General features: G+C 35.5%; 1 protein-coding gene across 1 annotated transcript in view; it reads right to left on the bottom strand.

The window, feature by feature from the left end:
• The window catches only part of SSH2 (slingshot protein phosphatase 2), a 217,421-nt gene that overhangs the window by 134,037 nt on the left and 61,186 nt on the right, over window positions 1-22,198 (bottom strand). The gene's annotated exons all lie outside the window — the stretch shown is intronic.

The following is a 22,198-nucleotide window of genomic DNA, read 5'->3' as shown; positions in this document are numbered from 1 at the left end:
ATAAAATGTCAGGGAGAAAATTTTAAAAAAAAGAACACCACAGTATCATTAATTATTATAACTTTTCTCACTTTTCCTTCAGATCAATATTCTTGTCTCCATGAAGATCTGTATAGTATTTTAACATATAGTAATTCCTAACCTAGGCTAGGGAGGGGTAAATGATACACATGTTCAATGTGTTAGGAGGCAACAGTATTTTATCAGTTTTAATTCTAGCTTCACCATATGAGTTTCCTTGGGCAACTTACTTCTTTCTTCTTTGTGAATTGTAGTTTCTTCATCTGTAAAATATTCTTACTTTATTGAGTTTAAATTGCCATTGAGAGTTAATTGCATTAACACTCTCAATTATTTATGTGACACTAAGAAAAAATAAATCCCATCGATTTTGGGTTGTTGTGTTTTCATATTCATTTGTCTCAAGGTATCTTTTGATTTATTACTTGATCTCATTGTTAACCCATTCATTGTTAATAACATATTATTTGGTCTCTGTGTGATTGTGTGTTTTTCATTTCTTTCTTGTAATTGATTTCTAGTTTCAGGCCACTGTGGTTGGAGAAGATATGATTTCAATCTTCTTAAATTTATCGAGACTTGTTTTGTGTCCTAACATGTGCTCTATCCTAGAGAATTCCATGTGCATTTGTAAAGAATGTAAATTTTGCTGCATTGAGGTGAAATGCTCTGTAAATAAACACCAATTAAATCTATCTGGTATAGTGTGTCATTTAAGACCAATGTTTCCTTGTTGATTTTCTGTCTGGAAGATCTATCTGTTGGTGTCAATAGGGTGTTAAAATACCATACTATGACTGTATCACAGTTGATCTCTCCCTTATGTCCATCCAGATTTGCTTTACATATTTAGGGGTGCCTAAATGCATAAATGTTTACAAAGGCCATATCCTCTTGTTAGATTGATTCCTTTATCATTACATACTGCCCTCCTTTGTCTTTTAGTTATAGCCTTTGTTTAAAGTCTGTCTGACATAAGTATTTCTATTCCAGCTTTTTTTCATTTCCATTTTCATGAACTACTTTTTTTCATCCCTTTACTTTTAGTCTGCCTGGCAGCGGGCTGCAAAGATAAGTTGCTCAGGGCTGGCCATCTAGACCTGATCCTATGAGGAAGCCAGGGAAGGTATTTATTGGCATCTTAGAAAATGGAATAAAATTACAAACATATAGCTTTGGTGGGGATAACACATTCTTTAAGGAAACAGCAGCTTAAACTTGGAAAGCCAATCAAGAAAAATGAGGTACTTTTCCAGAAGCCAGAAGACACTGGTTAATCAAATACACCCACTAGAGGGCAGCCAAGTCAAAGTTTACACTGTGGTTGAACTAGAGAAACTGTGTCCACAGAAAATCCTAAGAGAAAACATGTTTGAAGACCGTTTTCAGTGCCTTCAACCTTGGCAGAGCCTTACACTAGCAGACAAATATTTCATAGAATATATTTCTGTGATACAAAATGCTTCTGAATTGCAACATGGACCAGTGGAAAAGTTATACTTTAGGAATCTAGCTTAGCTGACAGGTACAGTGCTAATTCATGGCAAGCATACCTGGAATGCCAACAGCAGCAATCATCACTGGCTACCTAACCTGAGTCTTCCCCACCCATCTCAGGCACATTCCAGCCACACACAAAACCAACGCCTAATAATGTATGTACTATCTGGATCATGATTTTAATCTAGGTTCTCCTTTTGGTCAACTGGGGAAGTGTTGGTTTTAAGGACTTGTATTCCTTTAAGTCAGAGTGATATTCTTATTTGTGCAGGCCAAAGAGCTGTCAGATGGGTGTGTTGGTGGGAGTCATCAGGTGTCAATGCTAGGACACAGCATGAATATAATATCTAAATAAAAGATGTTGAGAATTCCATCAGACTTTTTAGACAGTAAGACTAGATTTGGCAAAGTACCACAAATAATATTTTGTTTTGATCACTTGTAGTTTTCTTCCACTCTTGACCAATGCTAGTATCACAGGCATTTTCTTTTTCCTTGGAAAATGACAGCATTTAGTTTCTTGGAAAATGACAACATTTAGTTTCAGACATTACGTACTTCAAGAGCAGGTGATTTTTGCTATACTGAAATTCTTGTCGTATTCCCAACAAGCCAAGCCATCTAGTCTCTTAGACCTTGCTCTTTCGTTTCCTCTGTCTAGAACAAACTTCATTCACTTCTTTGCTTGCCTACTTCTATTCATCCTTCAGATTGTAGCTTAGGGTGTCCCTTCCTCAAAGGCCTTCCTTGATGCCTCTAAAACTGAGTTCCATCATCTTCCAAGTGCAACCACACAGTTGCCTAGTAGAGAAATTCTCACACTGCCTGTTGGTCTCTACATTATAACCTTGAGTTAAGGAACTGTATCTTAATCACTACAACATCCCCAGCATTCAACAATGTTCAATAAGTATTTGTTGAAAATTACATAAAAGAGGCCAATATAGTGGGACAGATCCTTAACCAAGGTGTCCCATTTTTTAAAAAATGATTTTATTTATTTTTAGAGAGAGGAGGAGGGAGGGAGAAACAAAGGAAGAGAAACATCAATATGTGGTTGCCTCTCATAAGCCCCCACCTGGGGACCTGGCCCGCAACCCAGGCATGTGCCCCGACTGGGAATGAAACCAGCAATCCATGGTTTGCAGGCCAGCGCTCAATCCACTGAGCTACACCAGCCGGGGCCCATTTTCTATAATGTTGTAGATTCAGTCTTCAAGCATTATTTACATATATAATTTAAATGCAAAAATGTAGTAATAATTCCTAGCACAAAAATATTCGTAGCCATACCTATCACACATTTTCACGTGGTCAATCATTTTAGGGGTTTGCACAACAGGATTCTGACTAAAAAACAAAACTGTATAGAGCAATGTTGTCAATAATAGTCATAAATGAGTGAACTAAATCATCATCTTCTTCTTTTAGGACTAGGTTCTACTTATTGCTTTATTTTAGATAGTCTTGCCTATCAATCCTTTTTCTTTTAAAAAATTTTAATTGATTTGAGAGAAACATCAATTTATTGTCCCACTTATTTATGCATTCATTGGTTGATTCTTGCATCTGTCCTGACCGGGGATCAAACCTGCAACCTTGCTGCCTCAGGATGACACTTTAACCAATTTAGCTACCTGGCCAGGGCTCTTTTACTTTATAGTTTCTCTTTTTTATCTTGAATACTTAAACATGTTTCCTAGCCAATATTCATAAATGGAAGGCATTTCTGTACACCAGCAATAAAATATCAGAGATAGAAACAGGAAAAAAAAATCCCATTTACTATAGTAACAAGAAAAATACAGTACTTAGGAATAAACTTAACCAAGGAGGTAAAAGATCTGTACTCAGAAAACTACATAACACTGAAGAAATAAATTAAGGAAGATACAAATAAATGGAAGCATATACCATGTTCATGGATGGGAAAAATCAACATCATTAAAATGTCCATATTACCCAAAGTAATTTATAGATTTAATGCAATCCCTATTAAATACCAATGACATATTTCACAGACACAGAACAAATACTTCAAAAATTTATATGGAACCAAAAAAGACCCCGAATAGCCACAGCAATCCTGAGGAAGAAGAACACAGCAGGAGGAATCACAATACCTGATATCAAACTATACTACAAAGCCACTGTAATCAAAACAATCTGGTATTGGCATAAGAACAGACATATAGATCAATGGAACAGAATAGAGAGCCCAGAAATAAACCCAGATCTATGGTCAACTAATATTTGACAAAGGGGGAAGGAACATAAAATGGAGTGAAAAGAGCCTCTTCAACAAATGGTGCTGGGAGAACTGGACAGGGACATGCAAAAAAATGAAACTAGACCACCAACTTACACCATATACCAGAATAAACTCAAGATGGATCGAAGACTTAAATGTAAGCCTTAGCACCATTAAACTCTTAGAAGAAAACATAGGCAAGAAAATTTCAGATATCCCACATAGCAGTATTTTCACCAACCTATTTCCTAAGGCAAGGGAAATAAAGGAAAGAATAAACAACTGGGACTACATAAAACTAAAGAGTTTCTGCTCAGCAAAAGGAAACATCAGCAAGATGAAAAGGGAACCAACCATATGGGAAAACATATTTGCCAATGATACCTCAGACAAGCGATTGATCTCCAAAATATGTAAAGAACTTATACAACTCAACATTAAGAAGACAGACAATCCAATTAAAAAATGGGCAAAGGACCTGAACAAACACTTTTCCAGAGAGGACATACAGAGGGCCCATAGGCATATGAAAGAATGCTCAACATCCCTAGCCATCAGAGAGACGCACATGAAAACCACAATGAGATACCACCTCACACCAGTCAGAATGGCCGTCATCAACAAATCAACAAACAACAAGTGCTGATGAGGATGTGGAGAAAAGGGAACCTTAGTGCACTTATTGATGGGAATGCAGACTGGTGCAGCCACTATGGAAAACAGTATGGAATTTCCTCAAAAAATTAAAATGGAATTGCCTTTTGATCCAGCAATCCATTGGTAGGATTATACCTGAAGAATCCTGAAACACCAATTCAAAAGAACCTATGCACCCCTATGTTCATAGCAGCGCTATTTGCAATAGCCAAGTGCTGGAAACAGCCTAAGTGCCCATCAGTGGATGAGTGGATCATAAAACTGTGGTACATTTACACAATGGAATACTATGCAGCAGAAAGAAAGAAGGAACTCCTGCCATTTGCAACAACATGGATGGAAATAGAGAATTATGCTTGGCAAAATAAGCCAACACAAGACAAATACCATATGATATTACCTAATACAGGAAACTAATGAAGAACACAAACAAATGAGCAAAATTGAACCAAAGGCAAGTAAACAAGGAGCAGACTAACAGTGACTGGAGGAACAAGGGAGGGAGAAAAGGGGGGAAAGAAGAGGAAGGCTCTAGTCAAGGAAATAGTATAAATGACCTATGGACATGGACAAGGAGGTGGGAACTGACTGTGGGAGAAGGAATGGGCGGGGTGGGGGAGTGTAATGGGGGGAAATGTGGGACAATTGCAATGTAAAATAAAAATAAATAAACATGTTTCCTAAAAATTTAGCTCATTAATTCATTTATATCTCATTGTAGTGTATTGTTTAAGAAACAATGTAACTTAATTTTCCCCCCAAGTAGTTAATCAATTATTTTAGCACTATCTGATTATTGGCTCATTTCCCCTCACTGACTTGAAATCCTACCTTAATCATTCAATATTTTCATGTACTTGGGTCTATTTCTGTGCTTTCTGGTCTGCCACATTGATCTATTTCTTTCTTATACTGGCACCATAATGTCATGAGCTTTTAATAGTTTCAATATCTGACTATGAAACCTCCTTTTATTTTAAAAAGTGAGTGTCAAATTTCACCCACTGACACTTCCAAATGAACTTAAGAATAGTTGTGTTAGAGTTACCTGATCCAAAAAATCTCTTTTCAAATTTTGGCTGAATTGCATTAAATTTTGGAAATTAACTTAGCAAGAAATTATATCTTTTTCAATATTGATTTTTCCCATTTAGGCAGACACACTGTCTCACCATTTATGTAAGTTTTTTTCTTTTGCCCTTTATAAAGTATTCGTTTTCAAAAATTTCAGCCCTGTGATTTATTATATGTATGCCTACATATTTTATTGTTGTTATTGTACGTGGGATTTTTTTTCTCATTTTTTTTTTTTGTTTTGTACATGGGATCTTTTTCTTGTGTGTGTGTGTATGTGTTTTGTCTTTGGGATTTTTAAAATGTATTTTAATTTTTTTCAGTTATAGTTGACATATAATATTATATTAGTTTCAGGTGTAGAACCTAGTGGTTAGACATTTTTATAACTTAGGAAGTGATCACCTTGATAAATCTAGTACCCATTCTAACACCATACATAGTTATTACAATATTATTTTTAATTCTTTATTTTTAGAGAAAGGGGAAGGGAGGGAGAAAGAGAAGAAGAAGCGCATCGATGTGTGAGAGAAATATTGACTGATTTTGCAACTCAAGCATGTGCCCTGACCGGGAATTGATCTAGTGACTGAACCGGTGACCTTTCACTTGGCAGTATGATACTCAACCAAGTAAGCCACTCCAGTCAGGGATATTACAATATTATTGACTATATTCCCTATGCTGTACTTCATATCCCCATGACTATTTTGTAACTACCAATTTGTACTTATTAATCCCTTCAACTTTTCCACCTATTTCTCCCCAAACCCCTTCCCATCTGGTAACCATCAAAATGCTCTATGAGTCTGTTTCTTATCTGCTTGTTCATGTGTTTTGTTTTGTTTTTAGATTCCACATGTAAGTGAAGTCATATGGTACTCGTCTTTCTCTCTCTGACTTATTTCACTCAGCACAGATACCCTCTAGGTCCATTCATGTTGTTGCAGATGGCAAAATTTCTTTCTTTTTTAATCCTCATCCAAAGAGATGTCTATTGATTTGGTGGTGTTGGGGTGGGGGAGATTGGCTGCCTTGTGCCCAGGCCAGGGATCTGCAATTTTTTGGTGTACAGGTCAAATGCTCCAACCAACTAAACCACCTGGCCAGGGCTGTTTTTTTCCCCTTTCTTTCCCTTCTCTTTTCCTTCTCCTCCCTTCCCTTCCCTTCCCTCTCTTTCTTTTCTTTTCAATAGCTGAGTCATATTTCATTGTATATATGCACCACTTCTTTATCCATTCATCTATTGATGGACACAGGTTGCTTCCATATCTTCACTATTGCAAATAATGCTGCAGTGAACATATGAATGTGTATGTCTTTCCAATTTAGAGTTTTTGCATGGAATTTTTTTTTTGCATTATATTTTGAACTGGTTACTGCTAGAAATATAAAAAAGCTACTCATTTCTATATATTTATTTTATACATATTTATAAATCCTATGTATTTACTAAGTAGTTTGTTAAACTTAAAAATAACAGAATTCTTGACAAGCATTACTCTTCAAAGTATAAAAACATTTAAGAAGTTATTCATTAAAAAGGGAAAACAGTGTTTCCATTCATAAATAAGATAAAAATACTTATAAGTGGAATGTAAATAATTTAGTGCAAGTTTTACAATCTATTCTCTAATGATATGCATAATCCCAAGTATAAAATATCAAAAATATATTTTCCATTGAGATTCATAATTTACAGAGATGTATTTATCATACTTTTAATAAAAAAGAAAATTACACATATTTAACATAAGAATTGTAGTCAGGGAGGGAGTAATAATATCTCTAACTTACAGAAAAGAGTATAGAAAGATCCACTGAACTGTGAGCTTTGAAGACTGGGACTGTGTTTTGTCTTTGTATTCAAATACCTGGCACATAGTATGTGTTCTTATTTGTTGTTAAACAACTTTACTGAGATGTAATTCACATGCCATACAATTCACCTATTTACTTTTTAGTATCTTCACCTGGCTGAGTATATATTCTTACATATGCAGTCACGCATATATCAAAAAATAAAAGTGTATATACAGAGAGGGAGGGAAATGTTAAAAATTTTAAAGTCCAATAATAAACTGAGAAAAATATTTTTATCTTACATAAAACAATGGATTGTTTCAATAAAGAATTCCAACAAATCAGTATGAAAAAGGCAAACACCCCAACCAGAAAATGGGCAAAGTCTAGGAGCAGATAATTCGCAAGAGATAGAAATGGGCTGAAAAGTAAAAATATAGTTAACTTGAAATTTTAAAAAAATTCAAATACAGATACTGTATCATATTTTCCCTATGAAACTACTTAAGATAAAACAAATAATAATGTGCAATACTGACTGCCAAGGGATCAGAAAATGAGCAATAATTCTGGTAATCTGTATCAAGAGCTTTAGAATTGGGTCATATTTTAGACTTTATAATTGTATGTCTACAAATGCATTCTAGTATAAAAAGATTAAAGATCTCCCCAAAGATTTATGTACAAGGATACTGATTGCAGACTATTCATCATAGCAAACAAGTTATAAGCCATTTTAATGTAGAAAAACAGAAAAAGCTGAGTAAATGAAAAAAGAAAATTTTATTAACCCATTAGTTTATATTGTCTATTTAAAATAAGAACATGATCAGAATATAATGATTACAATGATCATGTATTATAATCAGAAAAAAGACATTTAAAATGTGGAGTAGGGACAGGGGGGAAATATGCAAATTCCTGTTCTTTTTCTTTTCTTAATTAGATGTCTTCTGAGACATTAGGTAGAAGATTACACATATTATCTGACCAGTGTTTTAAAAGAGACATAATTAACAAGCTGGAGGATCATCAACAAGTAACTGCCTCTGCTAGCAGATGGCTACCTAAATGACACACCGCCTCCTCCCCCGTCCCCACGCCCACCTTTGAACAGCAGCGCCTAAACTCCTGCTATAGCCATGTGGACTCACCTCAAGCTCACAACTTTTTCAACGTTCTTTTCTCTAGAGCTGTGCTTTTTAAACTGGGATACAAGTACCTCAAGATGAATGTGGTAAAACTATTGAAACCAGAGGATGAATATAAAGCATATTCACCGAGCATCAATTTTACCTGATGGAAAGCAGTATTTGTATAATAACAGGGATACAGATGCATAAACATTTGTATGAAATTTAAAGTAAACCATAGGAATTCAAACATATTTCAGCCTTGTAATAGGCTCCTTTAAATTCTATATATCCAGACTGGCAGTGATTCTCTATTTACTCTCCTCTGTTGTTAAGAGAACCTTCGGGTGGAAAGATTTGAGGAGCATTGCAGAAGGCTGCTGTGTGTAACTTTAAAGTTAAGCCTGTGCCTAATACCGAACAATTAAGATACGAGTTAAATTCTGGGAGGTATGACAGGTTGACACACATGAAAAGAAGATCAAATGCTTATGATTCGGTCTAATTCCTTGACCTACCTCTAAAAATATAGGCATGTCACTTAACTTTATTTGGCTTCCATAAACAAAAGGCTGAAAAACAAGCGCTGAAAAAGCTGATTCAGCACTTCAAACAAACAAACCCAAAGCCTCCAAACTTACTTGAAATGAAACATAGATAGTGAAATGAAGGGAAAAATATGAAGCTATAAATCAGAATGTGATCTCGTTCCTAATATAAGTTATGCCTAGTGATCCCTGCTAACTCACTGAACATCATAAGGAGCCCGACTATTAATAGTCTTTCACAGTTAAAACACTCCTTGGTTATTAATGGAAATAAATGACAGATGAAAAAATTAATTGGCAACTTAAGGCAGGAAGACTTTAATTATACTCACAGTCTCCGTTAACCTGGAAACCCCACCAACTCTAATATAACAAGGCAGCACCGCCCCCACTAATATAAGTCTATCTAGAACTGCATGAATACAAAGTACTGATTATGAGAAAGGTAAAATCGTATGAGAGAGAGAAGCACGCAGTCACCTGAATTTCCCCTCCAATGTGTTAAAAATCAGCATCATGTATTGTCAATTTATAGACTATCCAATCCATCTCAGAAGCTCCTTAGCCACTCACTTGTTTAAGTATCCATTGTTTTTCATCAACTGTTTCCATAATGTCTCCCCATTTCCCCCTCCAGCCTCACTTGTACTTTTGTAAGGCTCCTATCTATCTTTCCCTTATATTTACAGAAACCTTAAGAAGTTCTCTCCTTGCTTTTCTTTGAATTTCATATCTTGAGATAGCTTTAGAAAATATTTATGCTCTAAAATCTGAAAAAATATTATTGCTGCATCTCTTCCTGCCACCCTCTCACTAAGTAACAGTCTAAGACAGAAGAAACTATGATAACCAACTTTTCAATGCAATCCTTTTCTTTAGCCATTCCAGGGAGTTCAGAATATACTTCATCAAAATGCTTATGCTCATTAAATTCTGACAATCAAGATTAATGAATACAACTGGGGATAAAAAGGGAGAAAAAAAGGTAAACAATAAAAGACAAGATGGGTGTACCTAATTTACAGATTGAAAGAAGCTTAACTTTAAAAACACCCATCCTCATTGTCAGTAGTTAAATATTTCTGCTTGAGAAACTAATACAATCCCAATATGGATTTATCTGTATGTTTAAATTCATAGAACCAATAAAAGGCACCATCAAGTTCATAAAACTGCCATTTCTACAAGCAAAGGCAGATATAAAAAGGCATTCCCCGGACAACATCCTGGTTAGCAAACACCTTTGAGCAACTACCAGGAAATATTTATTACTTGCCTAATTTCCTACATAACTTTCCTGATAAACAATGCTCGGTATGCGTGATCCAAATGGGAAGTAAGCAAGAGCATTACCAGGAACAATTATGAAAGCGATGTAATATATTCAGATCTGATCCTCAGCCTTTAGAGCAACTGCATTGCACAGGTAACCTGAATCAGTGCTGGGATCATAAATACTTTTTTCTTGGCCTATGTAAGTTCAGAGTTTAAAATAGTTTCACATAAGTAAAATCTAAGAAGTATTAAAAACATTTTTCTAGTGAAGTAAAACAAATCCACTTCTTAAACCATTCTACTTTACACAAACTAGGTCTCACGGTATTTTCATACTGGGGATATGGACAAACTAATTCAAAAGCCATAGTTCTTGCCCTCATATTGATTAAAATAAAGACCAATGACAATATAGTGCTGTGACTAATGTAAGGCAAAATAGATGTAAGCTAAAGGGTATAGCACAAGTCATAAATATTCAACTTTTGTTCCATACTTCACTTCAAAATCTTATGTAAGAAAAGCAAAATCTGTTTCTCTATGATTCAGCCCTCTTAGATTCTTCAAAATGAATCTACCACAGAAAGATGGGATAAGTTCCTTCAGGCTGACATGGCCATTTATTCTAGAAATATCTCTTAAGTCACTCCAGTCTTCACTAGGTGTCAGGAATAAAACAGATTTAGTTGCTGCTTCAGTCTGATAAAGGAAGAAATCAAATAATCACATAAGCAAAAATAAAACTGCAGCTACAAATAGTTGAGAAATAAAATAGTACAACTGGTGTTATCATGTATATACACTGACAGCATGCCCCAGATCCCAGCTATTAGGGTGTGTGCAGTAAAAACCCCAACTCTTTTCTAGAAGTATTCCTCAAGGCTTCCTTTCATTCCTCATCATTGGTTTACTGAATAAAACAAATTTAAATAAAACATTTCCATTGAATTTCTGATATGAATGCTGCCCTGGAGACTATCTCAACCAGAGGCTAATAATGTAGACTTTGGGTTTTAAATTATAAAGAAGTCTATTGGAAAACTAGCTAGAAAAATAGGAAAAGATTTCAATACATATGAAATTCAGATTAGATTGAACTCAGCCCCTTGGCGCCTTTCTCTCCCAGGGGTCCTTGAACTGTGCAGCAATTTCCATCTCTGCTGCTTCAGGGAACCACCAACCATGAGAACTCCAGACACTTCATTTCTCTCTTCTCCTCTAAATCTACAAGCATCTGAAAAGAGTCCTCTCAGAATTGAAAACCATTTTAGCACCATGACCTAAGAAAGTGCCTCAGTCCATAAGGACTTAAAAGCAAAGCAACTAACCAGCTAACAAAGGCAATAACAACCCAAAGAATATCTAAATGTGTTATACTTAAAAAAATCTTGGAATTCATAGTGATAAGAAACTGTAAACAATAGCTAAATAATAACCTGGGTCAAATTTGTAGCTATGTAGGTGCAAAGACCCCACTTAATATCATCATAGAACCATAATTAGCAATGCCCTCTCATTCAATCCAATTTGTCCTCTAAATTCAAAGATGCTGCTACCTCCTTGTATACAAGTCTACCCTTTCAGCACCTCCAGTGAGACTGGCAATTAATTAACAAGTGTTGCACTTCCTCAACCTTGTTAAATTAAGCAATTTTTAAGTGGTATATATTTCTAGATATTGAAAGCTTTTGTTCCAATGATATATAATCATTGAAGAAAAACTTCATATGAGCAGGGTACTCTTTTACTTTCTTCTGGTCCCAGTTTTCTCCAATTCTTATTTCTATAAAAGCATATTTAATGCAAAATATATAGCTCCTGGCTTTGAGAAAATCAACCTGGTTCTAGTTCTGCCTGAGTATCACAGTGGGACCTAGGATGGCCATATTTGTCACTAATAAAATGGGGCTAATCTTGATTACCCAATCGTATTTGCAAAGTGATTGCAACCATATCATGCTGTTGTGTTGCTTACAAAATCAGAGAGTTTGGGACATCAGTGAGCCTGATCTTTCGTTTCCTCAAAAAATCAATTTCTATCATGTTACCTTTGAAAAATTTTAAAAGTGTCATAGTACAACTGTGAAAAAATTAAATACTTTAGTTCCACTCCAATGAAAACTAAAAAAAATCCAAACATTTTCTATATAGATGAAAGGTAGATGAAAGGTTAATGAAATTTACACATTATAGAAAATAAGCTGATTTTCTGGGAGGGTGAAGTAGCTTTAACCAAACATATCTTTGAGGAATTTCATGTGATATATTAAAATAAACAATAATTTTATATTAGAAATGTTAATTTTGTGAAATTTTCATTAAAAAGTGAAATACAGGTACATTTTGGGCACATGTGATTATAAAATTACAGTAAAGTTTCCAGAATAAGCAGTTGAAGTTTCCAGTTATACGAAGATATTGTCTAACGCCATTCAGGATCTGACACCTTGCATTGGGCCACCCCTTAACCCTGTTTCCCGCAGTGACTCCCTCATCACCCTATTTAGCTTCCAACAATTGGTTTCTGGCACCTTCTCCATATGGATGACCTCCTTGCCCTACTTGGGTTCCAATATCCTACCCACACTGGGCCTTGGTGCCCACTCAAAGACACCTATCAACCTTAGTCCTATCTAATGACTTTTGTATTGAATTGTTAGAGAAGGGAAAGAAAGGTGTTTTATTTTTAAGTGCTTCAATTTTAAACAAATAAAGACAACCACATTTATCTAACACTTATTTACTGAGCTTCAACTATGTGCAGTGGAACTTCGCAGCCCTCCAAAAGCTTCTTTTCCATCTAAGGAACTCAGAATATCTCTATGTATTACTCAGGATGTGTTTCAGTCTCAAGTAGTAAAAATAATCCACCAAAAAATGGCTTAAACAATAAGGAAAAGTATCATTTTGATTAATTCAGTAGCTTAACTTCATCAAGAATGCAGTTTTTCCCATCTCCCTACTCCTCCATCCTGATTATGTCAGCAATGCTCTCAGGTTTAATACGGTCCCAAGATGATGGCCACATTCACGGTTCATTACATATATATCTAACAACAGTCAGCTGAAATGAGTAAACAGCTCATCCCATGTGTCTCGTAAGTAAAAGGAAAAATGACCCAGAAGCCTCCCGCACCCCGGGCCCCCAGCTTCCTCCTCATCTCACTCTTCTGAACTGGATCACATGCGCATGCTTAAGCCAACTGCTGGCAAACAGATGGTAGGCTTTGATTGGATGGTACATGAAACAACAAATAGCCTTTTTTAAAAAACAACAACAAATGATCTTTATTTTCCTTTATTTCCTATTACCCTCAAATAAGAGCCCTGACAAAATACATTATGTACCACATTTTCCCATGTGCACAAAGAGAGGTAAGAGAGGGAAAATATTCTTATTTCCATTTTATAGGTAGACAAATTAAAGTACCCAAATATACTCTGCCCATGAGATTATGTTGCACCTCATACAAGCTGGAGAGTCCGACACAGATATTAAAGATCTCTCTCTCATATATGTGTGTGTTTAACCAACTATTCCCTAAGATGTCAGTGAAGAAATTTTATACATCTGCCTTTGAGGTCCAGGAATGGAGGCTGTGGGGAGGAGAAGAGAGGATGTTTTATGTGGCATGAACAAATGGCATTGCTTACAGAGGATGTTCATGACCACACAACTCGCTGCTGCCTGTATTACACTCACTTTGTAGACTGCAGGCACCTTCCTTGATGGTTGTCTCTCGAAGGCTCTGTTAATTTCAAGGCCTCCATACTGATAGTACATGGTTAAAAATCAGACTTCTGTACAACCTGTTCTTGAACAATTTCCTCCTACCTGTCTGGTTTCTCTGTTTTCAGATAGCAAGGCCTGGTTAGAGAGATGCCATTTTGTCCTGGCCACATAAGAGCCAATTGTCATGGGCAAGGCTAGAGTGCTTACACAGTGTCTGAGTTATAAACACCTGTCATTATAGACTTTGTCCTGCCACATAATATGAAATAAGGCAACTATAATTTGGTCAGAGATTACAGCCCTAAAAGCAGGTTTAGTTCCTGTACGGAACCAGGAAACACTGTTGTTTACTTCCAGCCCATAGCTTAATACTGAACAACCATACATATTAAATATTTTAAAAATCTCATTCTGTGGAGATTAGCATTTTTAGATATTTATACTAAAATATTTTCACCTGAATATTTAGAATATTTTAATATAGAAAAATGTATTTCACTCATGTATCAGTCAGATGGGCTGCAACAAACACAGACACGGATCTATGGACAAATGACCATCCCAGTGGTAGAAAAGCAGAGCCAAGTGATTGTAAGCCCCACCGGAATCAGATGGAATAGAGCAGATAAGCTCCCCTCAAAAAGCAGACCATACCACAAAAATAGTAGCTACATAAACTCATGTGGTCTTGGCTTTCATACTGTAGCTGATGTTAAGCCAGATCAGTTGTGAAAACACACCAGGGAACATATACTGGTAAATCCTGGAATAAACTTTCGTTAAGTTATTTTGCATAAGGCTCCCCTGAGTACAGATCCAAGCAATTAACAAAAAGATTTCCTCTTCCTGAACCAATGGAATGGATGATTTTTGAGATACCCAAATGAATGATAACATGACGACATGATTACTAGGCTTACAATTACAAATATGAGGGTCAAAGAGGGGATAATGACTTCCTATGGTCACAGACAATATATAGTCATGCTAGGATTTGAACTCAGCACTTCCCCTGGCAGAGGCAAAAGGTGAAATGGTAAGGAGGATCAAACTATCAGCTTTATAGGGCAGTGCTTTTTGGTCTTGTTCACAGATGCATCTCAAGCAACTAGGACAGTGTGTGGCACACACAAAATGGTTGATAAAGAAGTGCAATGATCAAATTCCTTTTCCTATCTTAAGTAACAGTCAATACCAATAAAATAAGCTTGCTTTGCCCATGCTGTCATTATTCCAGAGGTTGAGTAAAAAAATTTCTACAGGAATAAAATGCTCAGTTCCCAGGCAGTTACAGGTAGTACACTTGTGCCTTGGTACTTTCCACAGTATGGTTTCTTGAAGCTGGGCAGGGCAAACACAAAACAATGAAAGAAAAAAACAAACAAACAAACAAAAAATGGAGGAGTACATGAAAAAACCAACATAACTACTGCATCTGTATGTGAACATTTTTCTAGATCAATATAATACCACACACCACTTACATTTTAGTAATAATGCTCTGTAATGCATTACTTAAACATTTAAAAGACGGTACTTAGTTAAATATGGTAGAACCTCTATCTTCTTGAAATGGCAGGATAAAGCCCTATTTTTAGCCAATTCTTTTCACCCAATACCCATTCTGCAGCCAGAACAATTTAGCTGATGTTTTCGGGTCTTCCCTTAGAGCACTGGGTAACAGAAAAGACAGCTTAGCTATGCAGGTGGAGCCATCATGTTGAACAAGAGAAAAAACAACACACTTTTATTTTAAAAATATAATTATTCACCATCAGTGAACCATCTTACTACAGGAAGTGTGTGACAATTTCAATAAGAAAACTTCACTGTAGTGAACTCTATATTAGAAATTTTCCCCTTTGTAGCACTTAAAAGCAAAACCCCTTTTAAAAATCTTGCCTCCTTATGTTCTTAAACTAGAAGACACACCTAGGCCCCGGTTGGATAGTTCAGCTGGTTAGAGCACCATCCCAATACACCGAGGGTTCAATGCCTGGTCAGGGCACGCATGCACAGGAAACAACCAATGAATGCATAAATAAGTGGGATAATAAACTGATCTCTCTCTCTGTCTCTCTCCTTAAAAAAAATAAATCAATAAATTAAATTAAAAGGCATTGAAACACAAAACAAAGACTTTCTGGGCAGGGTCTGAATCCCCTGTAACCCTTAGGAATAGATTCCCACCTACCCAAAACTCTCCAGGACTCTTATACAAAGATGGCAAGCTTTAGCCCTTCTCCCTCATTCCACAAAAGGATCAAAGGAAGAAATGTAAAATTTTAGAGTACAGGCTAAAAATAACAAAAGCCAGGCAGTGGTAATTTCTGTAAGCATGTAATGTGGCAAATTTTTAAGCAGAAGAGAAAACATATTTTCTCTGTGTGTACTAACTTCTTAGAAAATTTTAAAGTTGAAAGATCCCAGTTTCCAGACCTAGAATTACATCTCACTGTATGAAGAAATCAACAGCATTTCAATCTTTTGAGAAGCTGGAACAATCTATTTTGAAAAAGCAGTTTATGAGGAGATATTATTAATATTTCAAATACTGTCAACAATTAAACCTTGGTCAACTTGAACTTTGCTCAGCAGTATAATTACACACACTAGTTACCTAGTATTGTGGGAAACAAAGAAATACAGATGTTTCCAAGCAACTAATTACATTCTGTTGAGTTTCCTGAAAGTGTATTTGTGAAAAGCCAGCTTCAAAGCAAAGCCAAAGCTAGGGTTAAAGCAAGCAAACATTCCTCAGCCTCCATTTCCATCTGCCAATGACATTTGTAAAATTAAACCTTATGCATGATGTTTCTCTACCAGTTGACTAGGCTAGATTCCTACAGTTCAGTCGTAGTGGCTACACGAGTCGACATGTGACTTACTCCATGGGCCACCATGAATGAGTAGTTTTCAGAGGAACAATAAACTCTTTATTAGACTGTTAGACTGTAACAGAGGCTAACATTTATTATAGGCTTACAATGTCGCAGGTCTTAATCGGAGTGTTTTGAAGACATTAAATCATTTAATCTTCACAACCCCACAGAACAGGTATACTATTTATTATACCCATTCTTCGGGTAAGGAAATTGAGACTTAGAGAAGGAAAGTACTTATCCTGGGTCATACACTTCACTACCATACCATACTGCCTTTCCACCAATGTCCTCCTTAAGAGCTCCATCCCCCAATGAATGAGTTAACCAAATCAAATCACAGAAAAATGAAGTCCCACCTATTTATGGCTAATACAAATAAACATATATACACAGGTCCATTCTTCATAGTAAAGCGAGATAGATCTTTTAAAAAGGTTAACATGTTCACTCCCCAACTAAAAACTCTTCAGTGGCTTCTTATTATATGAAGAATAAAGTCCAAGATCCTTAATTCAGTTTCAAGACTGCACCATCTGGCCTTTGTTGATCTTGCCAGCATCATCTTGCATTATTTCCTCCTTACTTTCTATGTTCAACTTCATTGGCATTCTTTCAGTTCCTTGAAGATGCCATAAATTTCTGAACCAGTAAGTGTTTCTTTCCCAACCTCTCCACTCAACTTTTCTCTGGTTGACTCTGACTCACCTTCCAGGGCTGAACTCAAAACAGCAGTTTTCCAAAGAAGCCCTCCCTTGACCGCTAACCCTTTAGAAGGTCAGGTTCTGGTATACTTTCTCATAGTATGGTGTACTTTCCTCTTTTCAGAATCATAATTTAAAAATTTACCACACAATTAGCTGTTTAATGCCACCTTTCTTTACTAGAACCTACATTTCAAAGGGAGGAACAATGTTTGTCATATGTACCACTATATCCCCAGCAACCAGCACAGTGTGTATCTAGCACAGAGGAGGTACTCTGTACGTATTTGTTGACAGAATAACTAAGTGAAAGATAACCATAAACACACGAAATGGGAACTAAGATCATGCCCTTAAGGAACAGGGGTCAGACAAGGAAGTGTGACTAGAGCCAGTGAAGGAAGCACCAGTTCTGCTCCACTTCTGGTACTGTGCCTGGTGCTGCTGCTCCAGACTAAGCCAGTTTAAACAGTTCAAGATAGAGGCAAAGAACGAGACTATTGGAATCCACTAATAGAGAAGGAAATGAAGAAGTAGTACTTTAAAATAAGACAATGAGAGATAGAGCTGATCCTAAGACCTGGACCTAACTTTGCATGGTAGAATTTAAAAGTATTATGACACAGCAACATCACATTTGATTAATGTTCCAGTGGATTTTTTTTTCCAGTGGATTTTAATTGGTATTTACTTGATATATGTAGCTAATAACAGGAAGGGCCGTACATTCTGAGTGCTAGAATTGCTTAATATAGTCCTGGCTACTCTGCAGCTCCCTATTAAGGCATCTAAAAATGGCCCTGGTGGGGGTCTGCTAGTGTTAAAAAAGCTCCTTGAGAAAAATCAGTTACATACCAAGAAATTTAGGAAGAAATCCCCTCTGAAGACCAGTGAACACTTCTACAGATACAACCTGCACATTAATCAGTTCCAAGGCTCTTCATGGTAACATGTTGAGATTCAGACTTAAATGGTGGGAAAAAAAAAAGAGGTGTGTGACAGTCTCTATCCGCTATACTAACTTCAGGTAAATGCAGTATTTCCTGTACTCTCATCTTTAAGACTATAATTAAGAGATGCTAATCTAGAGCTAACACCCTGCAGAGTCCTGGATTACTTTATTTTTTAAAAATCTAAAGTAAATTTTAAAAACTTTAAAATATAAACAAGACGTTGATACTCGAAAAGCCCTTCATATCCTCATCATCTGAATACTCTTATTTAAGGACCCTTCTGTGAGTTTCAATTCTTTTTGTTATTTATCTACTTATATACAGAGAGGGGAAAAAGTAAGTTTACAGCAATACAAATAAATAATACAATAATTAATAAATAATACAAGAATAAACTGTTTTGTGTACCCAGTACTGTAAACCTACTCTTGCTGACCCTGTATAGTTTTTATGTAGTTGTAACTAGAGTATATATTTAAATTTTGCTCATGTTTAAACTTGACATATCAAGTAAAGAATGAATTACTCTCTTCTCATGCCACAGTTGTACCTAGTATACACATCTCCATGACTGCACTTGCCACACTGTTTCTGTCTCTCTAGGCTGTGGGCATTTAAGGAACAAAGCTAACATTTTCTTCTTTTTTAAAAAATAATATTTGTGGAATGAATGAATGATGGCTATTAAATTTTATTCCACCCCTTTTAAATTGTTTTAGTATTTTTTTAAAAGTAGGTAACACATGCACATGATACAAAACTCAAAAAGGACAATATGATACATTAAAAAATGTTTTCATCTCACATCTGATCCCCACACCAACACAATTTCTTCTCCTTAAAGAGAATTGCTGTTTTTAATTTTTATGTATATTGCCAGACACAATCTAGGTGTATTAAAAAATCTAAATAAATTATTTTTTCCTGTTTTTTTGTTTTGTTTTTGGTTCTGATTTTGTTTTATACAAATGATGCACATACATCTTTGCACCCTGGTATTTTCTTTTAACAGTAGAAGATACTTCCATATTAGTTGATGTGGAAACATCTTGATGGATATCTAGGATACTTCTGATGTTTTGCTATTATTAGTAATGTTACAATGATCACCCTTGAATATAAGAAATTACACAAATGTAGAAATATTTCTGGAGGGTAAATTTCTACTAATTAAATTTCTGGAGCAAATTCTATGAACATTCAGAATTTTCATAGATATTTATAAATTGTTCTCCATGGCAGTTATTCTGATTTATACTCCATCAACAATATATTAAAACATATAACAATACCACTTCCCCTATGTCCCTACCAACACAGTGCAATAGCAAACTTTTTTGATCTTTGCCAGTCTAAGAGGTGAAAAAAGGTATTGGTTATGAGGACTTTTTATGTTAAATTTTTTCATATGTTGAAGAGCCATTTGTATATTTTTTTTCTGTGAAAGTCTGTTAATTTCTTTTGCACATTGTTCTATTATGTTACTGATTTTTAAAAAGTGTAGAACACATTATGTATTGTGGAAATGAGCTCTTTGTCATGTGTTAAAAATCTTTGTCACAACATGCTGTCTTTTGACTTTGTTTATAGAATCTTTCAATGTAAAAATTTTGACTTTATGTATTTGAGTTTATCAGTGTTTTCTTTTATGGTTCCTGGATTTTGCATCATATTTTAAAAAAGTCTTCCCTACTCCAAGATTATAAAAATGTTTGCCCTATATGTTCTTCCTTGTAATGTCAATTATTTTACATTTAATTCTTTGAGCCATCTGTAATTTATTTTTTTTCATAAGAATGAGGTAGAGATATAACTTTATTTTTCCATTTATTCTTTTCACTTAACATTTCATATAAAATTTCTCTAGAACTATATAGGTTTCATATTTTTCACTTTAATGGTTTCACTGAGTTAACATTACCATAGTTTACTAAACTAGTCCTTGTCTTCTATTACTAAACATATTAAAGTTTTAGTTACATATATATATTTCTTTTTAAATAATTTCTTCAGAGGCATTTTCAAGAATTATATTTCTGGGTCAAGAGTTTGAATATTATAACCTTTGACTAAGTTGTCAGATTTCCATGATCTAACCAATTTATAATCTTCACCAATACAATCATCAACTAACAAGTATATGTGAATATGCACAAATTTTTTCCAAAATAAAATTTACACTAGGCACTAGTCAAAGCTCGACATTCAGGCTCATAATGCAGAGTCAAAAAACTTACATCACACTTCTACAGAATCTGATCACCCTAAGAATTGCTGTTATTTCCTGGGAGGAAAAAGAGTAAGTGGACAAATTCTTCTGGAGCAAAGGGCAATTCAGAAGACTCTATTGGAAAATCCTAAAAGAGTAACTTGGCAAGCAAGCACTGCAATAGAGTCAGAAGACTGCAGCATTTAAATTAAGGCTGTGCCCTGGCCAGGTAGCTCAGTTGGTCAGAGCATCATTCTGATATGCTAAGGTTATGGGTTTGATCCCCAGTCAGAACACATACAAGAACCAACCACTGAATGCATAAATAAGGAACAACAAATCAATGTGTTGCGCCCCCTTCCCAAATCAATCAATAAATAAAAAAATTCAAGGCTGTATTTCAACGTTCACCTCTCTCTTTTCTCTTCCCAAGAGCAGAATTTCTCTTCCTCCCACATTCTTTCTAAGCACCTTGAAGTTCTAGCCACCATCTAACACTTCTTTATCAGCTTCCTTCATGAGCAGTCTTCCACTTGGCTCCTGGATCAGGCCCTTCAAGTTCTTTAAGTCAAGGTCAGGAAATAAGATGTTGATCTAAAGTGGAACACTGAACAACCACCCCTGTCCTATTGTGGATATAGCAGAGACTTTCTGCCTCTTTGGAGCTGCCTCTGTCATTTGCTGAATCATATACTACTTGCTATTCATTTGCTCCCTCTTCTCCTTGCTCCCTCCTAGGGCTCTCTTTCAAAAAGCATTTTAGGAGGCAGATTTCTTTTGAAAAATGATCTTATTATTAAACTTTATTATTTATAAATATTATGATGCCCCTTCTGGAAATTTGGTAGTGTCATGGTACGAATACTGGATAGACCAGAGAGGAGAGTCATAAGCCTGGAGTAGATTCCAAGCACATATTTGAAAAATGCTGTAGCATGGAGAATAACCTTGGGAATCAGGCTTGAACTTTACCACTCACTACATATGTGACACTAAGCAAATCCCTTTATTCTTAACTAAAATATCACCACGTTAGGCCCTTCTTGACCATCCTTTATTTAAATGGCTATTTGGTCTTGTTATTCTTTATTATTATTTCCCCATTTGTATTTTTTCATAGTGCTATCACATTTTATAATTGATTGCTTATTTGCTTTTTCATTTTGTATCTTCCCCAATGGACTATAAATCCCATAAGGCAGAGTTTGATTTGCTCATCACTGGATACTCACTACCTAGCCTGGTGCTTGCCACACAGTAGATGCAAATAATTGTAGACTAAATGAGTTCAGTTTTCTTCAAAACATGGATAAATAACATTACTCATATCGAAGATGTAATATGGGATAATACATGTAAGAACACTTAGTATAGAGCCAGGTACATGGTTAGTACTCAACAAATGTTAGTCATTATCTCAGTTATAGTTCTCAGCAAGTCATGGCCTTTGTAACT

Source organism: Furipterus horrens, unplaced genomic scaffold (assembly GCF_987537825.1).
Source record: "Furipterus horrens unplaced genomic scaffold, mFurHor1.1.pri manual_scaffold_11, whole genome shotgun sequence".
Classification (NCBI taxonomy): Eukaryota; Metazoa; Chordata; class Mammalia; order Chiroptera; family Furipteridae; genus Furipterus; species Furipterus horrens.
Note: the sequence above shows the minus strand (reverse complement) of the source record. Positions and strands in the feature narration are given on the sequence as shown.